This window comes from Cupressus sempervirens, chromosome 10, assembly GCF_028749045.1.
Source record: "Cupressus sempervirens isolate cs-2001-9-10 chromosome 10, ASM2874904v1, whole genome shotgun sequence".
Taxonomy (NCBI): Eukaryota; Viridiplantae; Streptophyta; class Pinopsida; order Cupressales; family Cupressaceae; genus Cupressus; species Cupressus sempervirens.
Window position 1 is genome coordinate 451,664,715 of NC_143127.1, and position 23,964 is coordinate 451,688,678.

General features: G+C 39.2%; 1 protein-coding gene across 1 annotated transcript in view; it reads left to right on the forward strand.

Annotated features, from left to right (window-relative positions):
• The window catches only part of LOC149534638 (flowering locus K homology domain-like), a 153,948-nt gene that overhangs the window by 51,660 nt on the left and 78,324 nt on the right, over positions 1–23,964 (forward strand). The gene's annotated exons all lie outside the window — the stretch shown is intronic.

The following is a 23,964-nucleotide window of genomic DNA, read 5'->3' on the forward strand; positions in this document are numbered from 1 at the left end:
TTTAAGTTTTAAGTTTTTAACTTTAAGTATATGGCATGTGCATTATGATCAAATTATCTTCTATTTAATGATGTTATTGTGTTTTTACACTTTATTTAATAATGGGTGCATGAAATGTTCTTTAAATCCTAAAAAATCTCAAAATTTCGAGGTTTTTTCACTTTGCCGAGTCACTGCCGAGCCGAGTCACGAGTCAAGTTACCCTTGCCGAGTCCGAGTCTCGTTACACTGGTTTGATGTCATGTGACATAATTTCTTAGGTACCCTTCTATCCACTTATTTACGATTTCAGTTTGACCGTTAGTTTGTGGGTGATAGTTGGTGCTAGGAGTGAGTGAGATTCTTGCTAATTTGAAGAGGTCTTGCTAAAATTTGCTAATGAATTTGTTGTCTCAGTCACTTACTATATTCTGGGGTATCCCATGGAGGCGAAAAACCTCTTTAAAAAATATTTCTGCTATTTGAGGTGCGTTATATTCTATAGAGACTGGAAATAATTGAGCAAATTTTGCGAGTCTATCCACAATTATGTAGATGCTATCTTTCCCTTGAACCTTGGGTAATCCAGTTATGAAATCCATAGATATGCTCCCTCACTCTTGATTTGGAATAGGTAAAGGTTGTAATAGTCCTGCCGGATGGGGTTGTTCAACCTTATTTGTTGACAAATCATACATTTTTGTACGTATTTCTGTTATGTTCTTTAATCCTTTCCAAGAGTATCTCTCCCTTATGTGCTTATGTGTTTTGTAATATCCAGGGTGTCTTGCTAAGGGTTTATCATGATATTCCTTCATGTAAATTTTATTAGATCTTTATTGGTGGAGACTAAGCAACTAGATTTTCAGTCTTGATATTATGTAATTCTGGAGATCTTTTAATTTCTTATGTGATTGCTTGACTACTTAAACAGATATGTTTGTTGAAGTAGTATTTTGATATAGTCTAAGATTGATATGCCAATGTGATTGATATGATCTGTAGATAGAAAATGGAGTAAGTATATATATATGTTTAAACATAACCATTTAGGGGCATGACCCTACGTGGTCATGCCTCAACATATATATAATAGCACCTGTTCATAATTAATCTCGCCTGATACTAATCGGTGATGACAAGTCTGAAACTAGTAACCAAGTGGTGAGTAAGTCACCCAATGAAGACTCCTGATTTATCAATCGGTATGAACAAGATGACACCCGATAGCAATCGGTGTTAAGCATAATGACATCCAATAACAATCGGAGTGTAGGACAATAGCACCTGAGGTTATCGGTGGTGAAGCAAACCATCATTAGATGTAATTTATATCTTTAATATCGAAGATCGATACCATGAGGATTGTAATGTTCCCGTCATAAAATAAATAATATATATCAAAACTTGTTTATGAGTCTATTGATTTAGCATATCATTGACCCATTTTTATTTTTAATTATTTCTATAGGAGTTTATTGTTTATTCTATCAGCACATAGTTTCTCCCTCGATAGGGTATATATGTTCGTGAGGTTGAGTTGTTTGGGTGTGCAATTTTGGATTATTTTATTGTACTGCCAATTCTTGTTGGACTTCAATATTGTTTGCCATTTTAGAAGTGGAAGATCTTTCCTACTTGGTTAGTTCGATTTTTGTGGGATTCAATCCTCACCCTATTCCGATTCTTTGTATTACTTTGCTTTGGATTTGACACATTTGGAGCACCATCTTTGTCTACTAATATAAATTCTATATTCGGTGACAATTTGCATACGTTCCTTTTCCTTGGTGAATATCTTATTGGTGCGTAGTGTCCCCATCCCTAGGATATAGTTGAAATAATAAAAATTAGAAATAAAAAATAATAATATCGAATATGTAAAATCAATGTAAAAGTTGATCAATCAAATATTAATATTACTATAAGATATAATGGTAACATAATTATTACTTATATAGTAATAAGTGCAAACTGCATCATTATAAGTATCTATCAAATAAAGACAAATCAAAATATAAAAAGATAATATTAACAATTATTAAAATAAATCATAATCTATCAAGTGAATACTACATGGACAAAGAATATTAGCAAACACTATCAGAGTATATCATCTGCTATTAACAAGATAACAAAATAATAACAAGAGAATATTAATATTTAATGTTATCATCATATAATTAAATATAAAACTAATTAAGAAATCATAATATCTAATACTTGCATAACGGTTTATAAACATGAACAACATTTATATCGAAATAATCAAGGAAGATCTTATAAAGGCAGGTCTAATATGACAAACCAATGCTAATAAAAAAATATAATTCATGATGCGATCTGTATAAGGAAGACGTGAGCCTACACACAAACAGTCCATGTCTATTGGCAATGTGACCCAACTCTTACGAGATATATTACACTCAACAGGAGGAGATGGATTACAATTCATTATTGGAGGAGATCAGCGGAAACTAAGAAAACAGTAAGGAGAAGAGAAAAAACAGAATTCAATCAAACCAATATGGAGCACTTAAGTTTGGCAGGACAGGAGCAGTGATTTGCCAAAAGACTGACATGATAAACAGCAGGGAATATGAATAGATCAGGAGCGAACACATACATTAGGCTTAGAAAACGAATGATAAGCCTGACGTTACAGGGAGCTCACATAGCACTAATATATTTCTTGTTTGCAATGATACGTATTGGAGATGTGGCATTGTCATTGATCTGGTCAGCAATAAAGGATCCGCAGCTAGTCTGGACAGATCAAGCAAAAAGCAGCGATCTTTGAGGAATGTAGAGAATTCATTTTTGGTAGGGTTTGATAAATTGTAACATTGATCTTCAAAACAACTTGCAGATCGTATTCAGTAAAAGCGTGCGGATTAGCACATAGAAGAATTACCATTGGCGCTGAACACCCGAAAGAGACTTGGATTATAGTAGCATTTTTATATATCATAATATATGTATCTGTTCCTTGGATTCACATGTCGAAAATTATTACGGATTTTATCCTGTGCATTAAGGAAGAAAACAATATTTTTCTTATCCTCGAGGAGTAGACATCAGCCGTTTGGACTCTGACAGATACAGATTGGTTGAAGATGATTCTTGAAGGGTTCAAATTCTTCAAATCAGAAACATTTATTAAGTTCTTGCCAATTTCAGACCAGATTCTGATTCATTTCATTCTAATTTATTCAAAATGGATAAAGTTGAAGACTTAACCTATTTGATATCCAAAATATGAATTTAATTATAATAGGAAATTATAAGGGAAACTCATCTTGCATATCTGTTTGTCATGCCCAATAACAGAAGAGACCATAATTATATTAAGCATAGAATTTACTACATAATACAAATTATTAAGGTTGTATCTGATTGACTATATCTGAGATCGTAAGGAACATGAATATTGGCCAGTTACATATCAAAGGTACCATATTATCAATTCAAAAGTCAATAGTAATAAACACATGATTGTAATTCATAGTAAGAACAAGGAATTATAGGTAGTTGTCCTCTATTCTAAGGTACATGCGGACTGGGGACATTACATGGTGAATATCTTGTTTATATTGGGCATCCAATTTGTACATCTGTTTTGGGTATCTCATTCTTCATTTACTAGACCTACATCTACGGTCATTTCTTGTACCTACACCTACGGTCATTACTTATACCTACAGCTATGGTCATTTCCTGTACCTATACCTATGACCATTTTTCCTGGACCTACACCGACAGTTTTTTTTTGTACCTATACCTATGGTCATTTCTTGTACCTACAACTATGATTATTTCTTGTACCTACACCTATGGTCCTACACCCACGGGCTTTTCATGGACCTACACCTACGGGTTCTTCCTCCAATGAAGACGTCAGAACATTACATAATACTGGTCTTGTACCACTTCTAAATGTACAAAAATTTGTAGTACTCATTTCAATAGATTTGCTTCATGTTTTTTGAGAATTCCACCCTTCAACATGACATGTTTTGATGTTTCTCATCACCTCAATGTGTAAATTTATGACAAACTCTTCTTTCATAAGTTTAATCTCCCCATTCTATAAGATGGAATTCACTTTAAATATAAAATTGAGTACATAAAATAAAGTAATTATAATTATAATGTGTATAATTATAATTATTTGAATAGAACTAAATTACAAAATTTAATATATAGTTCGTTATAAATCTCGAAAGCGTTATGATAACAATTAATAATAATATTAAATATGATTAAAATTTAAAATAAATAAATACCTTACAATTAGCAAATGACGTTAGTGAAGACAACGAGCACATCAAGCAATGAACACAGACTAAAGGCTCCAAATAACAAAGGGAAGAATTACTTGAGCAAGATTATAACAACTTGAATGACACTTCATTCAATCCTTGTTAATGAACATGTATTATACTGAGGTGGCAATCACACCGAGCGATTTGGTTAAAATGATTTTAAGACAGAATCTTTTAAGCTGTGTTTGTACACGCTGATTCAACCTAGCTGTTCGAATGTCGAAGGGCAATGATCAACTACATCAGTATATCTTGAAGGAGTCGATAGAGATTGATATTGATTACAACAAACATACAAGGAAATGGCGTGCTATCAACTGTTTTTGCTATCTTGGAAGACCAGTCAAAATCGACGTTATCTAAAAAATCTGTAATCCCCTTGTTGGGGGGATGGTGCCTCCGTCCCCTCTAGGTGAAGGTATCGTTGAGCATAGACCGATGGATTTTTGACATTTGCTTAACCGCTTCCCATGGATCCTTGGCTCTAGCTGTTACGATGTTCATTGACAACTCGAGCTTTTGGTGTAACGACAACGATGATTCCAACAAGTGGTGTCAGATCGCTGGGTTATGGGTTCAAATCCCTCGGGTCGTGTTGGGGGGATTGTTGGGAGGTTGGTGCTTCCGTCCCCTCTAAGTGAAGGTATCGTTCAGCGTAGATCGATGGATTTGTGACATGTGCTTAACCGCCTCACGTGGATCCTTATCTCTAGTTGTTTTGACGTTCATTGATAGCTGGAGCTTTTGTTGTAACGGGAGCGGTGATTCCAACACCCTTTCATCGACAATGAAGGAATTCGTCGGAATAAGACAACATTTTATATTATGGTATTGCTTTGGGAAGAAAGTTAATATTGTTATGTCGTTAGTCAATTACAATTGTAGGAGGAATCAATAAGTCTCATATTGCCAATGTCTTTAAAGATTGAGGGATAGTGGTTAAGACAACAAAGCCGCATAAAGGAGCCTTCTAATCATTAGCTACATCATAGCAATAACTTACCATGTAACACAAGATCAATTTTTACATAATGCAACCATTGTTTAGGAAAATTAGAAAATTGTGATTACTTATTCATAAACAACCAACATGAAACGATGTAATTAATGAAAGGAGATAATTGTCGTCGGTAGAAATTGTGTATCGGCCGATGGGTCCCTTCGGAAAGGAAATTGTGTATCAGCCGACGGGTCCCTTCGGGAAGGAAATTGTGTATCAGCCGACGAATCCCTTCGGAAAGGTTTTTATGTAACGACATGTATGTGGCCGACAGACTCTTTCGGGAAAGTTCTTCGGGAAGTATTTATAACCCCTTCGGGAAGCATTGTAGAGATCATATCTTACCATGGAAGCATAATGTAATGTTCTGGCATATGCGAATAATAATAATAAGAGTTCTGCTGTTTGCTGTTCATGTTCGTGTTCATTATTTGTGTGCAATTTTTAAGTAACCTATGCGGTAAACATTTGGCGCCGTTGCCCGATGGACCTGGTACGCAGGCAGGCGGATATGAATTAAATGCCGAATCAGTTGAACAAAGATAAGAATAAGCTGAAAGAAAAAGATGACATACGTGTTGCGCAGGAAAATTTAATTTTGGCTCAACAGACAGAGCGTCGAAGGAGATTTCAGAAAATTGCCAACGAAAACAAGAGCGTGGAAGGATTGTTGAAGGAGACTCGACAACGGCTTGAGTTGGTGGAAGAAGCAAGGGAGGAGTTTCTGAACCTGCATACGCCACGAGAAGAGAATCCTGACGGAAGGAGATCGACTCGCACGGCTCGGAGTGTCGACAGAGCACGAGCGTGGAGTGACCTCTTCGTCCGAGATATACTTCCGGAACGAACAGCTTCGGTCGACAAGCCCTCTTCTTCACCAAACAGCGCGGGTGTTGAAAACAACGCGGAAATCCAAAACAGCGCGGGAGTGCAAAACAGCGCAGGTACACAACAAAACCCTCAACATACAGTGATAATGGCAGGGCCGAAGGAAAAATTGCCTAAATTTGATGGTGATGAAGCAGCTGATCCCATTCGACATTGTAAAACATGTGAAACGATTTGGAGGGCAAATGGCATAATAGATACAAACGAATGGATCCGACAATTTCCTGCTACCCTACGGGGTGTTGCCATTGATTGGTTTACTGATGTTGATCCACATAAATTAAATAGTTGGGATAACATTAAGGAGTTCATCGCAGAATTTCAACTTTTGCGTGATGATAATGAAATTGTAGCCGAGATATTCAATACCAAGCAAAAGAAGAATGAAACAGTACGGGTCTTTGCTAGGAGATTGAAGGACTTAATTAGTAAAATGGAGAATAAGCCGGTAGATGGGCTCCAGAAAAGATGGTTCATTGAAGGCCTTCACTCGAAGCTGTGGAAAAAGATGAAGATCGTGCCACCATCAACATACGATGAAGCGTACAATCAGGCAATGAACCTCGAAAGTGACCAGAAGATAAAGAAGAAGAAGAAGAACAGCTCGTCCGATTCAGATGACGATGCATCTTTAGGAGAGGATAGCAGCGATGACGAGGGAAGCAACAGGAAGGTCCGTGCCCTCCAGAAGGATATGATGCGGATGATGAAGGAATTCAAAAACATGAACAAGGAGACTAAGGGCAATGACCTATGGTGCACGGAGTGTAAGAAAGAAGGCCATATGAAGGGATCCTGCCCGAAAGATCAATTTTGTGAAATCTGCCAGATCTTGGGACACTCGGTAAAGGAATGCCCTTTCAATTTAAAAACAAGGACACCACAGCAAGTGTTCCTGTCACAGGAGGCATCCTTGTCAGGAGGGAACGGGAACACCAGTATGGAAGGTGCCACATCAGGTGGATACAGAAACAACCGGCGCGGTCCAAACAACAACAGCAATAACAACAATGGTGGCAACAACACTGGAGGAAGGAGTCGAATCCAGTATGATGCGAATGGTCGGCCAATTGTTCAATGCTGCGCATGCAATTTGTGGGGTCACTTCGCCCGAGAGTGCACAACGACGAACACACCGAAGTTGCTATGTCGATGGTGTGGACCTGGCGATCATGATGATGCTAGGTGTCCGAAGTCGGGAGTAAACTTGATCACCGTCAGGACGGACGAAGAAGAGGTTTTGGCCACATCGTTCCCGCTGCTCAACTACCAGGAGAACATGGAAGGAAGCAGGAAAGTGGAGCAAGTACAGTGGACAAAAAGGAGAAGGAAAGTGGCGCAAGTGCAGAAGATCCGATGTTGTTAGCCCTCTCATCCGGACGCCATCCGACAGTCATCGAAATGGGAATTCTCAGGACTGTATTGACGGAAACAATTGTGGACGGAGGGTCCGGTGTCAATGTGTTGCCTGAAGACACTTGGAAAAAGTTGGGACAGCCGACATTGTTGCCACCTACCTTCCAGTTGTTAATAGCCGATCAACATGGAATCAAGCCATTAGGAATACATCACAGTGCAACCAGTGACGGTTGGAACACAACCGTTCTTGTTGGACTTTGTCGTGATCCCACTGAAGTGGAGAGGATATGATGCCATTTTGGGCCGGGGGTGGTTGATACAAGCCAAGGCAAAACACGATTGGAAGAAAAATACTTTATCACTTGAAAACAAAGGCCGGAAGTATGTCATCGATCTACACACTTAGATGGTTGGAGAAGAAGCTCTATCATCGGATTCTGAAGGAGAAGACGATGAGAGGAGGCAGATTATGGAACCCAATTAGGAGGGAGTCCTACGATTGGAAGGAGATGACGATCTGGATTCAGTAAATGGTCTTTACCACTGGCAGATAGAGGATTACGAGCTCTTTCCAAGTTGTAATATGCTAAGGATCGACGAAGGTAAGAAAGAAGAAGGAAATGAATGTCCGAAGGAACACAGAGAAGCCAAAGGAGGAAATGACTATCCGAAGAAACACAGAGAAGCCGAGGAGGAAATGAATGTCTGAAGGAACACGGAGAAGCCGAAGGAAGAAATGAATGTTCGAAGCAACACAAAGAAGCCGAAGAAGGAAACGCGGATATGACTGAAGCTGAAGGACAGAACATACAGTACGAACCCAAAAGAAGGAAAGATTCTACTGTACGACTACGCAAGAAGAAAGTATTATGTCAAACCATAGATATAGCAGAAAGGTACCGGCAGCAAGGAAGACACACGATACAGTCTGCACAGGCAACAAAGAGGAAGGTTTCAATAAAAGTTGTAGCAGTACAGAGTGAAAGTGTTATTGACGGATAGAAGGGGCAGCTGACGGAGTCCATGGTACGGAGCTTTGGAAACAAACTAGGCGATATGGAGATGACACAGAACAGGCGTAGCAGGTTTCAACCAGGACAGTTGGCGTTGAGGTATGATGGATGGAATGAGATCAACCCAGGCAAGTTCAGAGTTAAGTGGGTTGGACCATATCAAATTCGGGAAGTGGGTGATAATGGAGCAGTAAAACAATGGATGCTAGACGGAAAGGAAGTTGCCGACACAGTGACTAGGTTGAAGTTGAATGTCTGCCATGAAAGAAGTAACGCACCTCCATGGACGAACAACTGAGAGAAGAAGACTGTAAGTACTGTACATATGTAAATATTGTACATAGTTGTTCAAAAAAAATTTATTCTAAAAAAAAAAAAAAAAAAAAAAAAGGAAGTGAAGTAAAGCACCATATGGTTTTTGGGAAGCACCGTACGGTTTTTGGGAAGTACCGTACGGCACCATATTTGCAGGAGACAACACCGTACGGGGTTTTCGTTTGAAGGGAAAAGGAAGTAAGTACGGTTTTTTTCATATCTGAAGGAGGGTGTACGGTTTTCCAGACAATTCAAATTGCAGTACGGTTTTTTTAGAATGTACGGATTTCATGTTGTAGTACGGTTTTTTAGAATGTGCGGATTTCATGTTGTAGTATGGTTTTTTAAGAACGTACGAATTTCATGTTTAGTACGGTTTTTTAAGAATGTACGGATTCCATATTTGTAGTACGGTTTTAAGACAAGGTACGGTTCCCATCTTGAAAGTTGCTGTATGGTTTTCCTGTGGTACGACTTTTCCTTGCACTGTACAGTTTTTAAAAGTTGCATTTTCTAGCACTGGGACCACCGTACGGTTTTAAGACAAGCCCCAGAAGATTAACGTACAGCATTTGGAGCCCAATTTTGTTATTTTCCATCGTACGGATTTTGAAGACTTGGTGGGATATTGCAGTACGGCTTTTCCAGAAGATTGAAATAGTGAAGACGCCTTCAGACGGATTTCATCAGAGAAGGGTGACAGGAGGTTTTCTATAAAAAAAAAAACGACGATAGAATCAAGTTGCTCAGAATGAGTATTAGATGATGCCATAGGGAAGGGGAAGCATCAGCGATTGCCAGAAAGAGTGTAGAATCGGCAGAAAATGACAGAAATAGTGTGTTCTGTGCATTTCTGTGTGGGTTGCGAAGTGCTAATTTGGTCTTGGCGGTGAGGGGCGCTGCCCCTTGACCCTGCCGGGGGCGTTGCCCCCTGGACCCCCAGTCGTTGCAGATATCAGTCGTGGGAGTCTGACCGGTTGAGAAGACTTGGAGCTACGACAGGCATTGTCTGTGTATCAGAGGCACTGAGAGTAGGTGTTGGCCGTGAGGCTGTCTTGGTGGATGCGTAGAGAGCTCGGGAGGAGTTGATCATCCAGTTGGAGGCAGTGCAGCGACACTTGGTTCAGTGTACTCGGAATTGGAAGGCAGAAAGCGGCATAGGTGGCTATCAGGGTCGGATGTCAGATTGACTAAGGTGATAGTGTTGAAGACCAGTTAGTCAGTCAATGTATTTTGGTTGTTGTTTTGTCTCAAAGATTTTGTAATAGTCGTTAGGAGACGACTTTTCTTTTTGGGGGGGATGATGTCGTCGGTAGAAATTGTGTATCGGCCGATGGGTCCCTTCGGAAAGGAAATTGTGTATCAGCCGATGGGTCCCTTCGGAAAGGAAATTGTGTATCAGTCGACGGGTCCCGTAGGGAAGGAAATTGTGTATCAACCGACGAATCCCTTCGGAAAGGTTTTTATGTAATGACATGTATGTGGCCGACGGACTCCTTCGGGAAAGTTCTTCGGAAAGTATTTATAACCCCTTCGGGAAGCATTGTAGAGATCATATCTTACCATAGAAACATAATGTAATGTTCTGGCATATGCGAATAATAATAATAAGAGTTTTGCTGTTTGCTGTTCATGTTCATGTTCATTATCTGTGTGCAATTCTTAATTAACCTATGCGGTAAACAATAATTATAAGTGGGCATGACACATTCCTCATCCACTTCAACAATATAAGGAGGAAATACATACACTTATCTATTTTTACATGGGCAAAATAGAACAAGAGACCAGCGAACATCCTTCTTCCTTACTCATTATTGAGGAAAAGAGAATAAGATACAGAGGAGATTAAAACTATAATATATCCGAGGTTGTAAATATATATAAAATATAGAGATTGATCTCAAACACCGAATTGCATATGCATCCGTCTACGTACACTATTATACATTCAACAAACCTATTCGAATTTTTTTTGCATTAAGAAAGAAATTGATTTGTAGGCATATAAAAGAGCCTTTACTTAAGATTGAGAGCACTTATGTTTTTTTTCTCTCAAGAGAATAACTAATCAACATGTAGATGGACAAATTGGCATAACAAACCCATATTCCAGTCCACATAACACACAGGGTCTTTCGAGTGTTACAAATCGATTCCTGATATACCTATAATTATCGCGCTCCAAAAATATGAATAGTTTGGCTATAAGCTGTATATGGCCTAATGCTGGTTCACGAAAAGCATTCTCTTTTGGAGGCACTTAGTAGCCTCAACTCACTCTATTTTATTGAGATAAGAGATTCATATGACAATTATTATTAATAATCAAAGTGTGGTAAAATCATTCCTCAATATCATTGGTATAGATATGCATCAATCGGCTCTTTCAAGACCTATTTCATCAAACTAAGGATATTAACAAGATATACATTAATCATATTCAGCACAAACATTTACAACTCGTCAAAGTTTTTTGTACAAGATATTGATAGAAAGAAGTTGCTTTCAATTTTGGATACAAAACTAAGAAATTAGTCCAAATCATAAGCGCCCCCCAAAAGGGGACATTGTAGTGGTATTAGAGCATAATCTTGCCATCTTGTAAGTAAAGGCTTACGCAAACTTATGAGAGAAGAACATGTAATGTCCCCATTTTTGGCTAGTCCATGAAGTTGATTGAGTTAGCTCATCATAGCAACCCTCGTGAGCTGACAGGGTGTTTTGGGGGTCTCTGTTGATTACTTACTATTTTTAGTAAGTCTATTATGGGCAGTTGCTATTTTAGCAGCGCAGTGGATGGCTTGGCAATTGGTCATCACCTGCAGTTGATTAGGTTAATAATTACATGAGCTCTTATTTATTTATTCATTGAGTTGCATTATTATAATAATGACTTAAAGAGATATTTCTAAAAAGCAAGTTGGAAAGTTGCTAGTGTTGAGTTCTTTTGGGAAACTTCCATTTTTTTTGAAGTGGAATTTTATAGAAACTTTTGCCAACGAAAAACTTATAAATGAGAGCTCTTTTCATCGGGAAAAAGAACGCTTGATTATATATTTGATTTTGTGCCTTTGTGGTTTCTTCCTGGGTTCTTAATTGTATGCTCTCGTTGATGTATAAGGGTTGGAAATTCTGAGAATTGCACTTGCAATTTAGCTGCTGACGTATAGCTAAGATTGCCTAACTTCTCTATTGTTCATCATTGTATCTGAGAAGTGTCTTATTCCACTGCTGAAGTATAGTTGATTTGTTGTATTTCTCCTATTGTGTTCACTGTGGCTAAGGAGATGTACTTCCTGGAGATTAATTAATTGTTATTGTTTGGCTGAGGTGTGTTCGATTCAATGGTTTGTGATAGATGAAGTGTATTTTGGAAAACATGTGGAGTTCTGAATTTTGCTAATTGAATTATGGCTAGCAAGGCCAAGTATACACTTGGGAGTCACGTGAGAAAGCTAGAGCATTTTAATTGACGGCCAACGTCAATTACCTCTGCTGACGTTACTGTTGGGGCCGGAATTTATCCAATATAGCATTGACGTGGGGAGTTTTGCTGGCGTTAGGAATTGAGAGGTGGCTGTTGCTGAATGTTGGATGCCATATAGATGCGTCTAGACATTCTTTGCTGATCGACGTTTCCTGCATTCACAAACAACAATTAGGTTCATTTTGGCATTGTAGATTTTGAATAAAAGTTCGATCAGAGATGTTTGATTTTATTAAAATAAAATCTAGTGTCATATTGGAGTTGTCTTTCATGATCATAGAGTTCTCTGTTGTTAACTTATATTCTGAAATAAAACAAATAAAAAAAAGAATTTGTTCATTAAGTTTTGCAGAGGAAAGGTTTTTTACAGTGGTATTAGAGTGGTTTCCTGCAAGCTTGCAAGAATTGGGCTCAGTTTATTATTTTGGTTAGTGCTTGGTTCGAAATGCAGTCAGTATTCGATCTGTTATTTTCTATATCATGGCTGATGATAGTAGGTTTGTGCTGGTTATGCACTATACCCGAAGGGGACGTAATTCGCCTCCCAGGGAAGGTGAACGGGAGATTCAGTTTGGTAGCTTGGGTGGTGCTGGTGGCACTAGACCACAACCCACAGAGGCTGAGGTTGATAGAGATTCCCTGTAGGCATTTAGGAATATTGCAGCCGGACAACAACATATGATAGATGTATTGCAACAGTTATTTGCTACTGTTACCAAAATTTCACACATGCTGAATTTTACTTCAAGTAACATCATAGAAAGAGTTGCAAAAGAAAACGTACATTTTCTGTTCTTTCATTTTCATCATTTTTGCAATCATATATGAAATCATGAGCAAAGAAATACAATGTTCATTGTATAGATCATCAATTGATTGTACAATTTTCATTTTTACAAAATATGAAGAGAATTAAGCATGCTGAATAGAGAAAGTCTCACACAAGCCGTGAGTATAACTAGCTAAATTTCTTTCATCAAGAAATACACGAATAGATATACATTAAATGAAAGAAATAAAGAGTAGAGATAACCAGTCATTGCTTGTTGCTTTGACTGGTTATGAGCTCTTTCTTCGGTGCAGCAGAATCCAGCTCCAAGCTCCATGATCCCGAGCATCTGCAAAAAACATAATAGCAATTGGTGTTAGATCCCGAGGGATCTAAGCAATGACTACTTATCTCTATGGCTACATACTACATCTGTCAATGCATTTCATCACAAAAGAAAAATGAGCAGTGATATTAGCATTTAGTGCTGAAAGAGATAAAACCATTTGTGAGCGTCACAAGCCCGTGCTCGAACCTCATAAAACATGCAATAGGATAGAAAATATTACAACAAATCATGATGAAATATCACAAACTCCAAACAACAGACATGCATATCAAAGGAGAAAACGGGGATATGATACAAAACGACTGTTTTATGGGCAGAAATGGTCAGGAGGCATCTGCAATCTATCAGGTTGTTTATGAACATGTGCAACAAATAATGGTGTACAAAGAGAATGGAAAAGGCAATAAATTCCTCGCTGAATTGTTCCATACAATGAAGGCTCCTACAAAGATAATGGCAGCAAGGAAATTAAATGGTCATGTCTTCAGAATAAAATACAAGGGGGGCATGCCATCCCGATTAAGATGTCAAGGTATTGTTCATAGGCAACAAAGTATTAAAGGGACAAACTAATTAGTTTGAAACCTTTTTCTTCAAGAGATATAACAAAGTATTAGCATTCCAACAGAGAAAGATCTTATTTAAATGCCTTTCAAAATATAAAAATTTGCAAGTCACTATTATCAGTAAGAAGGTCTGATATGCTCAAGAAGCTGTTATAATGAGAGACCTTTCGAATTATAACAGCTGACTACAAGAAGAGAAGACAGTATAAAACATGGAATAATAGCAGTCAGGCATCACAGTCGGTTCTGAAGCCTTGGCTGAAATGAGGACCAGTGAAATTTCAAAATGAATAACGACATAGTTGCACACTGTGATCTGATGTGGACTTTAAATGCAACATTATATGGAGTTGAGGCTGTTATAAATAATGAAGGAATCAGCATCAAAGAACAAAACTAGGGAGTACCTTCTCAGAATAGAGCCAATGCAACACAATATGATGAATTAAAAAACACCAGTTTGTCCTGTGCATTTAATCACATATGCGGACCAATTGCTAATACTTCAGAAGTTGTAAATAAATGTGTGAATTCTACTGTCAACGTTGTGGTTCCAGCTGAACTGCAGAGATACACACATGTTTATTCTGGTGAAAAGTATGAAACCCAAAACAAAAGGCCTATATTTCCAGTGCGCGCCAGGTGAAACCCAGACACAATGTATTTAAAAGGAAGGTTGCAGCAATATATCTAATGGCGACATAAAGAAGTTATTCATGGCAGCATAAAAACGTATGCAGATTCCTCTTTATATGAACAGATTCTTGCAGAAAATGTAATTCTTGCAAAAAATTTCCAAAAAATCCTCAACATCAGTAATAACAACAAGTTATTATGAAGACAATGGAAACAAATACAACATGGAAAGCAGTGTACAAGTTTGAAGACGACCAACAGAAAGGTGAAATGCTGTTGTAATCTATAGTAGAACCCATTTCGGGTTTTGAAATAAAATCCAATGAAAACCCAAGCTTTTTCTTTCCAACAACAAGCAAAATCATGGCGAGTTCAAGCACAATCGACCCATTCGGGTTCTTAAAAAGTAAGAAGCAACCTACAGGTGCAGCAGGAAGAAAAAGTGCATATATACATCAGATACAACAGATCTCATAACAAATTCAGATCCCTTCATATATGGCGTTTTCCAAAAATGATTGAAAAAAAAGCAAAATGCGAAAATGGCATACCTTCCAGCAAAACTCCAATGGTGAACTCGAAGACATAAATGGTGTCCCAAGCTCATAAAAAATGTAGCAGAGTCGCCATAGAGGTTAAAAATGACTACCAGCAAGAGAATAACTCACGCATGAAGGAGAGATTTTCCTCAAAACAGCCACGTCCAATAATGCAAGAAGAATTTGCTACCAAAACATCATATGGCGTCGAGTATGCTAAGAAAGGAGTAAGGAAAGGATGACGGCTTCTAGTTTTCTAAGCCTCCCATCAAAAAATACAGCGAGACCCTCAACAATGGCAGCCATTTAAATGAGAGACCTCTCGAATTATAACAGCAGGCTCGAGTGCATCTCATGGCGGCTTCAAAACAACAGATCTCAAGAATGGAGGCCAAAGAACCAATGAAACCCTCATCTCGACCCTTCCAGAATGGAAGAAATGATAAAATGAAAGCTTTTTAGGGTATTCAAACAAATATCTCGCCCTATTTCATTTTTCAGAAAATTTGGAGTCCGTGGCCATTATGAGATTTTTATCTCATTTCTTTTTGAATGAGTTATATGTCGCATTGGGGGGGGGGGGGGTATTATGTTTTACCTTAGGTAAGGTTTAACATAGTAGTGCTTTCCTTTTTTGCATTTTGCATGATACATTGTTATAAGAAATAATGTTTAATGATAATTTAGATCATTTGATATTATTTTCTTTTCTAAATGCAAAATTCAAGGGGATCTTTTTAATCAGTTTCTTGCATTAATATAACTCGTTGTAAAAGATTAATATTTAATGATATTTTATAAATCATTAATGTTAATTCCTATAGTGAAATGCAAGAATAAGGTTATTATTTATTTTCCTTTGCATGAGCTTACTTGTAAAGAAAATATTAAGGTGATAAAATTATAAATCACTTAATTTTTTTTTGTCACTAAATGCAAAAGGAGGTAGGCCATCTTTTCCTATGTGTGGTCCTTATGTCAGATATTTTGGATATCTGGAAGTTCTATATGTCTAGGTCGGATTTGACTCTGTCAGGGCAGGAAATTATTGCTTTTGGAGGACTTTTGGAGTCTGGTAGAAGTTTTGGGCTACATTTATGAGGGGCAGTTGGTGATATTATCAGACCATGCCTTTTGGGCTATTTGGTACACCTTTCTGAAGTCTTTGAAAAGACTCAAGGTTGGCCTCAAGGGCTGAATCCAACCCAGCATTTATGATTTTCTAAATGCAGTTGGGTATTTTTGTGCATAAGTATGAGTTGAAGGCTCATTTGTGGGGGTTCTGATTTGGTGGATGAAAGTTTTGTGGCCATTCCCTGAGTCTTGGACTTCATTCTACAGAGTCTGTAATTCATTTCTGGAGATATAATACAGGTTACAGCAGTGTGATTATGCTTGGTGAAGTTATCAGTGAGCCCTTTTCCTTTCTACAATTTCTGTGTGCATTTTAAATAATTGGATAGGTTAACTTGCGAATGTTTCATTATTCCTTGTTTTTTTGTCTCATTTCAGCACCTCTGTGTAGAACAGTAAGTTTGTTTGCAGGTTATAACATGTGTTTTTAGGTGAAATTAGTCAAAGGGAGGTATTAGTTTATCTTTCCTTTTGTAGTTTTAGTGGAAAACTTTATTATAAATCATTTGTGCAAGCCTTTAAAGGAAGTTGTGCTTCATCTGCATTTCATAAAGCTATATAATCCTCTTTGTTGCATGTGGGTTACATTTCCATACCCCTTTTTGGTGTATCACCTACTTAGTTTAAACTTTAGGTTTAGGTTTTGGTTTTCAGTAAATTCTTCCCCTTTTCCCTCAAAGTTTTCTTTAAGTTTTAAGAGGTTATCACTGAGAGATTCAATAGGAGCCGGCCTAGAATTCGGAGGTTTCATCTCACTGTCCAGTCCCATATAGTGAAGTGAATCCCATGTTAAGTAAGGGTTATTGAACGTTTTCCAATTCAGTAAAAGGTGCAAATTCTGAAACTTAACAGCTACTCTGCAGCAGATAACACTACCTCGAGGACGAAGTAGGAAGAGAGCTTGAGATATTTTTGCTGGTTCTCATAGAACTCGAGTCGAGGATAGAACTTGAGATAGTGTTGGGTACAAAGATGCAGATCGGGTTCGGCTTGAGGATCGTGGTGGATTTGTTGACAAAGCTGACATACATATTGGCGCTCATGATAGGTTGCAGAGGCCCACGTTTCTGAGACCTGAGTTGGATGTGGATAGTATTGAGCCTGAGGTCACTCGTTTTGCTAATGATGTGTTCGCACACTTTACGAAGTGGGATGCTTTATCATAGGCGATTAAAGACCATTTAAATCTTGATAGGTTCTTGACTCAGAAATGTGAGAATTCCAAAGCCAGGTCCGGACCTGAGAGACGGCGACCTTGACAGAATGAGTTACAACAAGTTACCAGTAAGATGATTTTGGAGCACTTTGATGGAACTAGGAGAGTTACAGCTCGAGCGTGGATTCATAAGCTCGATACATATTTGGCTTTGGGTCCTATGTCTAAAGTGGATGCTATCAAATTTGGAGTGTTGCATCTGGACGGAGCTGCTCATCATTGGTGGTATCATGGGTTGGTTTCTTTGCGACATGATCAGATCACTTCCTACTAGGAGTTCGTGGATCGCTTGATCGAGAGATTTGATAGGAAGGATTTGGAGGTGTACTTCCATGAGTTGGCTCAACTGAAGCAGTCTGGTGGATTGGAGAGCTACATCAGTGAGTTCTAGAGGCTTTCGATCATGGTTTATGATATTTCAGAGCGCAGACAAGTGATGTTATTCATGGAGGGATTGATTGAGCCACTCCGTGGATGGGTGAAGTCATTGGATCCATCTTCTCTACAATTAGCGATGAGGAAGGCATGACTTGGAGTCCTCTTCTCGAAGTAAGGTTGCTTTGAAATCTTCTGCTCTTCCACTTGAGGATGACGAGTCCCCACTAGTTGTTAAGGACAAGGGCAGGTCGGTGGGGAGATTTGATGATACTTCTAGAGAAGATTTGAGGAGGCATCAGCTTTGCTTTTGGTGCAAGGGGCCTTTCTTTAAGGGTCATACTTGTGCGTTAAGGCCAAAGGAAGCACTGAATCATGGTATGTGGGTTTACACTAATATGATTAAGGATGAGTCACCACAACAACATGAAGATGTCGATGACGATGATGATACTGATGATAGAGTTTATATTGTGATGAGTATTTATAGTTTGGTATTTTGACTCACATGTTTAGGATTTGCAATGAGTATAGAGTTGGCCTGAGCCTAAGTTGGATTGTTTGCAGGATGATTGGGTAGGCATAATGAAGGAGAGTGTGTTGACATCTCCTATGAATTCGCCAGTTAGTGATGTTCCAACTTTTACATCATCAACACAGATATTCGATGCCATGTTGCAGGTTATGTTATGGGACCTGATGATGGCATTTACATTTAGTTGGTTTAGTGAGGATGAGGACATCACTTGCTTCTTGTGGGATCCCAATGGAGGTTTTTGTTTTATACCAGATTGCTTGAGGACAAGCAATTTTGGGGAGTGAGGACTGTGATGTCCTCGTTTTTGGCCAGTCCGTGAAGTTGATTGAGTTAGCTAATCATAGCGACCCTCGTGAGCTGCAGGGTGTTTTGGGGGTCTTAGTTGATTACTTACTATTTTTAGTAAGTCTATTATGGGCAGTTGCTATTTTTAGCAGCGCAGTCGATGGCTTGGTAGTTGGTCGTCACCTACGGTTGATCAAGTCAATAATTGAATGAGCTCTTATTTATTTATTCATTGAGTTGCATTATTATAATAATGTTTATATTATTATAATAATGACTTAAAGAGATATTTCTAAAAAGCAAGTTGGAAAGATTCTAGTGTTAGAGTTCTTTTGGGAAACTTCCATGTTTTTTTAAGTGGAATTTTATGGAAACTTTAGCCAACGAAAAAACTTATAAATAAGAGCTCTTTTCATTGAAAAAAAAACACGCTTGACTATATACTTGATTTTGTGCCTTTGTGGTTTCTTCGTGGGTTCTTAATTGTATGCCCTTGTTGATGTGTAAGGGTTGGAAATTCTGAAAATTGCACTTTCAATATAGCTGCTGAGGTATAGCTAAGATTGCCTAACTTCTCTACTATTCATCCCTGTATCTGAGACGTGTCTTATTCCATTGCTGAAGTATAGTGGATTTGTTGTATTTCTCCTACTGTGTTCACTATGGCTAAGGAGACATACTTCCTGGAGATTAATTAATTGTTACTATTTGGCAATTGAGGTGTTTTCGATTTAGTGGTTTGTGATAGCTAAAGTGTATTTTGGAAAGCGTGCGGAGTTCTGAATTTTGCTGATTGAATTACGGCTAGCAAGGCCAAGTATACACTTGGGAGTCACATGAGAAAGCTAGAGCATTTTTATTGACGGCCAACGTCAATTACCTTTGCTGACGTTATTGTTGGGGCCGGAATTCATCCAATATAACATTAGACGTGGGGAGTTTTGCTGGCGTTAGGAATTGAGAGGTGGCTTTTGTTGAATGTTGGATGCCATATAGATGCGTTTGGACATTCTTTGCTGATCGGCATTTCCTGCATTCACAAACAACAATTAGGTTCATTTTGGCATTGTAGATTTTGAATAAAAGTTTGTTCAGAGACGTTTGATTTTATTAAAATAAAATCCAATGTCATATTGGAGTTGTCTTTCATGATCACAGAGTTCTCTATTGTTAGCTTATATTCTGAAATAAAACAAAGGAAAAGAAGAATTTGTTCATTAAGTTTTGTAGAGGAAAACCAAGGTTTTTTAGAGAACATGGAAAAACACAATAAATGACTTAGCCAATGAGATGATATCCTATATGGAGCAAACAAACTAAACTCTGATCAATTGAATGGAAAAATCAAATTAGGCCCTTCTCCAAGCATTGCAAAATATGGGAAATTCAATCAATAATTTGGAAGGTCATCCTACCCATGCAAGAGACACTAGCTCAAACCACTCGGAAAATAATAATGTATCTTCTACGGCTGGGATACCCCAACCTGCATTCTTACCATGAGGAGAGATACCAAGAGGAGAGGAAGGAATAGAACAACCAATGACTAGAATTGAGCATATTACAAGAGCTTATGCAGCTCTGGTACCTCACATGAGAGAGGTTGTATCATTTAGAGCATTTTGTTAAGATAAAAGACAAGAGGCACCTTGAGGCACATCAACAAAGAACTCAAACACAAAGTAAACAAAGTGACACTTCTAAATTTTGATGGATTGGAGAAAATCATAGTTCATGCATGGCTGCAAAAATTGAATACCTTCTTCACCTAAAGCCCCATGACAGAAGAAGGCACACTTTAGTTTGCAATACTCCATTTAGGAGCAGCGTATGAGTGGTGATCTCATGGGCTTATTTCCCTAGGCCACCAAGATGCAAACTCCTATGGGTAATTTTACCAAAGACTTGTTAGTATATTTGATGATAAGGGTTCCGAATGGTACTTACATGAACTCAGCTAGCTCAAGAAAATGGGAATAGTGGAAGAATTTGTCTGCAAGTTCCAAGGATTATTTGTTATTGTCCTAGATCTTTGCCAAATGAGGATTCACTTATATGTTTATAGGACTTCTAGATTCCTCAAAAAACTTTGTAAAACCATTCGAACCTCAAAACTTGGAGGAATCCATCATAAAGGCAAGAAAGGTTGAAAAATATCCTTCAATAGAAATAAGAATTTCTCAACCAAGATAGAACACTGTCGTCGGTAGAAATTGTGTATCGGCCGATGGGTCCCTTCGGAAAGGAAGTTGTGTATCGGCCGATGGGTCCCTTCGGAAAGGAAATTGTGTATCAGCCGACGGGTCCCTTTGGAAAGGAAATTGTGTATCAGCCGACGGGTCCCTTCGGAAAAGTTCTTGTTATGTAGTCGACGGGTAAATAGTTTGTAGCGGACATAATGTATCTGGCCGACGGATACCTTCGGGAAAGTTCTTCGAAAAGTATTTATAACCCCTTCGGGAAGCATTGTAATCATCACATGATATCATATCTTATCAGAAAAGCATAATGTACTGTTGGTATATGCGAATAATAATAATAGTTCTGCTGGTTGCTGTTCATGTTCGTATTCTTTGTCTGGGTGCGTTACTTAATTAATCCATATGGTAAACATTTGGCGCCGTTGCCCGATGCACTTGGTACGCAGGCAGGCGGATATGAATTAAATGCCGAATCAGTTGAACAAAGATAAGAGTAAGCTGAAGGAAAAAGATGACATATGCGTTGCGCAGGAAAATTTAATTTTGGCTCAGCAGATAGAGCGGCGAAGGAGGTTTCAGAAGATTTCCGACGAAACAAGAGCGCGGAAGGATTGTTGAAGGAGACTCGACAATGGCTTGATTTGGTGGAAGAAGCGAGGGAGGAGTTTCTGAACCTGCATATGCCACGGGAAGAGAATCCTGACGAAAGGAGATCGACTCGCACGGCTCGAAGTTCCGAAGGAGCATGAGCGTGGAGTGACCTCTTCGTCTGAGATATACTTTCGGAACAGACAGCTTCGGTTGACGAACCCTCTTCACCAAACAGCGCGGAAGTCCAAAACAACGCGGGTGTTGAAAACAGCGCGGAAGCAGAAGACAGCGCCGATGTGCAGAACAGCGCGGGGGTGTCCAGAACAGCGCGGGTGTACAGAACAGCGCGGGTGTGCAAAGTAGCGCGGGTGCTCAAAACAGTGCGGGAGTGCAAAACAATGCAGGTACACAACAAAACCCTCGACATACAGTGATAATGGCAGGTCCGAAGGAAAAGTTGCCTAAATTTGATGGTGATAAAGCAGCTAATCCCATTCGATATTGTAAAACATGTGAAACAATCTGGAGGGCAAATGGCATAACAGATACAAACGAATGGATCAGACAATTTTCCGCTACCCTACGGGGTGTTGCGATTGATTGGTTTATTGATGCTGATCCACAAAAATTAAATAGTTGGGATAATATTAAGGAGTTCATTGTAGAATTTCAACTTTTGCGTGATGATAATGAAATTGTAGCGGAGATATTCAATACCAAGCAAAAGAAGAATGAAACTGTACTGGTCTTTGCTAGGAGATTGAAGGACTTAATCAGTAAAATGGAGAATAAACCGACAGATGGGCTCCAGAAAAGACAGTTCATTGAAGGCCTTCACCCGAAGCTACGGAGAAAGATGAAGATCGTGCCACCATCGACATACATTGAAGCGTACAATCGGGCAATGAACCTCGAAAGTGACTAGAAGACAAAGAAAAAGAAGAAGACCAGCTCGTCGGATTCAGATGACGATGAGCCTTCAGGAGAAGATAGCAGCGACGATGACGAGGGAAGCAGCAAGGAAGTCCGTGCTCTCCAGAAGGACATGATGTGGATGATGAAGGAATTCAAAAACATGAACAAGGAGACTAAGGGTAATGATCTATGGTGCACGGAGTGTAAAAAAGAAGGCCATACGAAAGGATCCTGTCCGAAAGATCAATTTTGTGAAATCTGCCAGATCCTCGGACACTCGGTAAAGGAATGCCCTTTCAATTTAAAAACAAGGACACCGTAGCAAGTGTTCCTGTCACAGGAGGCATCCCCGTCAGGAGGAAACAGGAACACCGGTACGAAAGGTGCCACATCAGGCGGATATAGAAACAACCGGCGCGGTCCAAACAACAACAGCAATAACAACAATGGTGGCAACAACAACAATGGAGGAAGGGGTCGAATTCAGTACGATGCGAATGGTCGGCCAATTGTTCAATGCCGCGCATCAATCTGTGGGGTCACTTTGCCCGGGAGTGCACAACGACGAACACACCGAAGCTGCTATGCCGTTGGTGTGGACTTGGAGATCATGATGATACTAAGTGCCCGAGGTCCGGAGTAAACTTGATTATTGTAGGGACAGACGAAGAAGAAGTTCTGGCAATCACTCGGAAGTAGGCGAAGCTATACCCTGACCCAGCGGAAGAAAAGAAGAGACTGGAGGAAGCACGGGCAGAGATCCAGAAATCAACACAGGCAGAAACGGAAGACCTGAAGGACATGCCGAGTACCTCCGTACGGAACTGCGCAGAACAGAACATTGTACGACAAATATTGCAAGCCGAGATACCCGTCAGGATAAGTGATCTGTTGCTCACTATGCCTCAGCTCCGATTGGCACTCACAAACATCGTTCCCGCTGCTCAACTACCAGGAGAACATGGAAGGAAGCAGGAAAGTGGAGCAAGTGCAGCGGACAAAAAGGAGAAGGAAATTGGCGCAAGTGCAGAAGATCCGATGCTGTTAGCTCTTTCATCCGGACGCTATCCGGCAGTCGTTGAAATGGGAATTCTCGGGACTGTATTGACGGAAACAATTGTGGACGGAGGGTCCGGTGTCAACGTGTTGCCTGAAGACACTTGGAAAAAGTTGGGACAGCTGACATTATGGCTGCCTACATTCCAGCTGCTAATGGCCGATCACCATGGAATCAAGCCATTGGGAGTCCTGACAGCACAACAAGTGATGATTGGAACACAACCATTCTTGTTGGATTTCGTCGTGATCCCACTGAAGCGGAGAGGATATGATGCCATTCTGGGCCGAGGGTGGCTGATACAAGCCAAGGCGAAGCACGATTGGAAAAAAAATACTTTATCACTTGAAAGCAAAGGCTGGAAGTATGTCATTGATCTACACACTGAGATGGTTGGAGAAGAAGCTCTATCGTCGGATTCTGA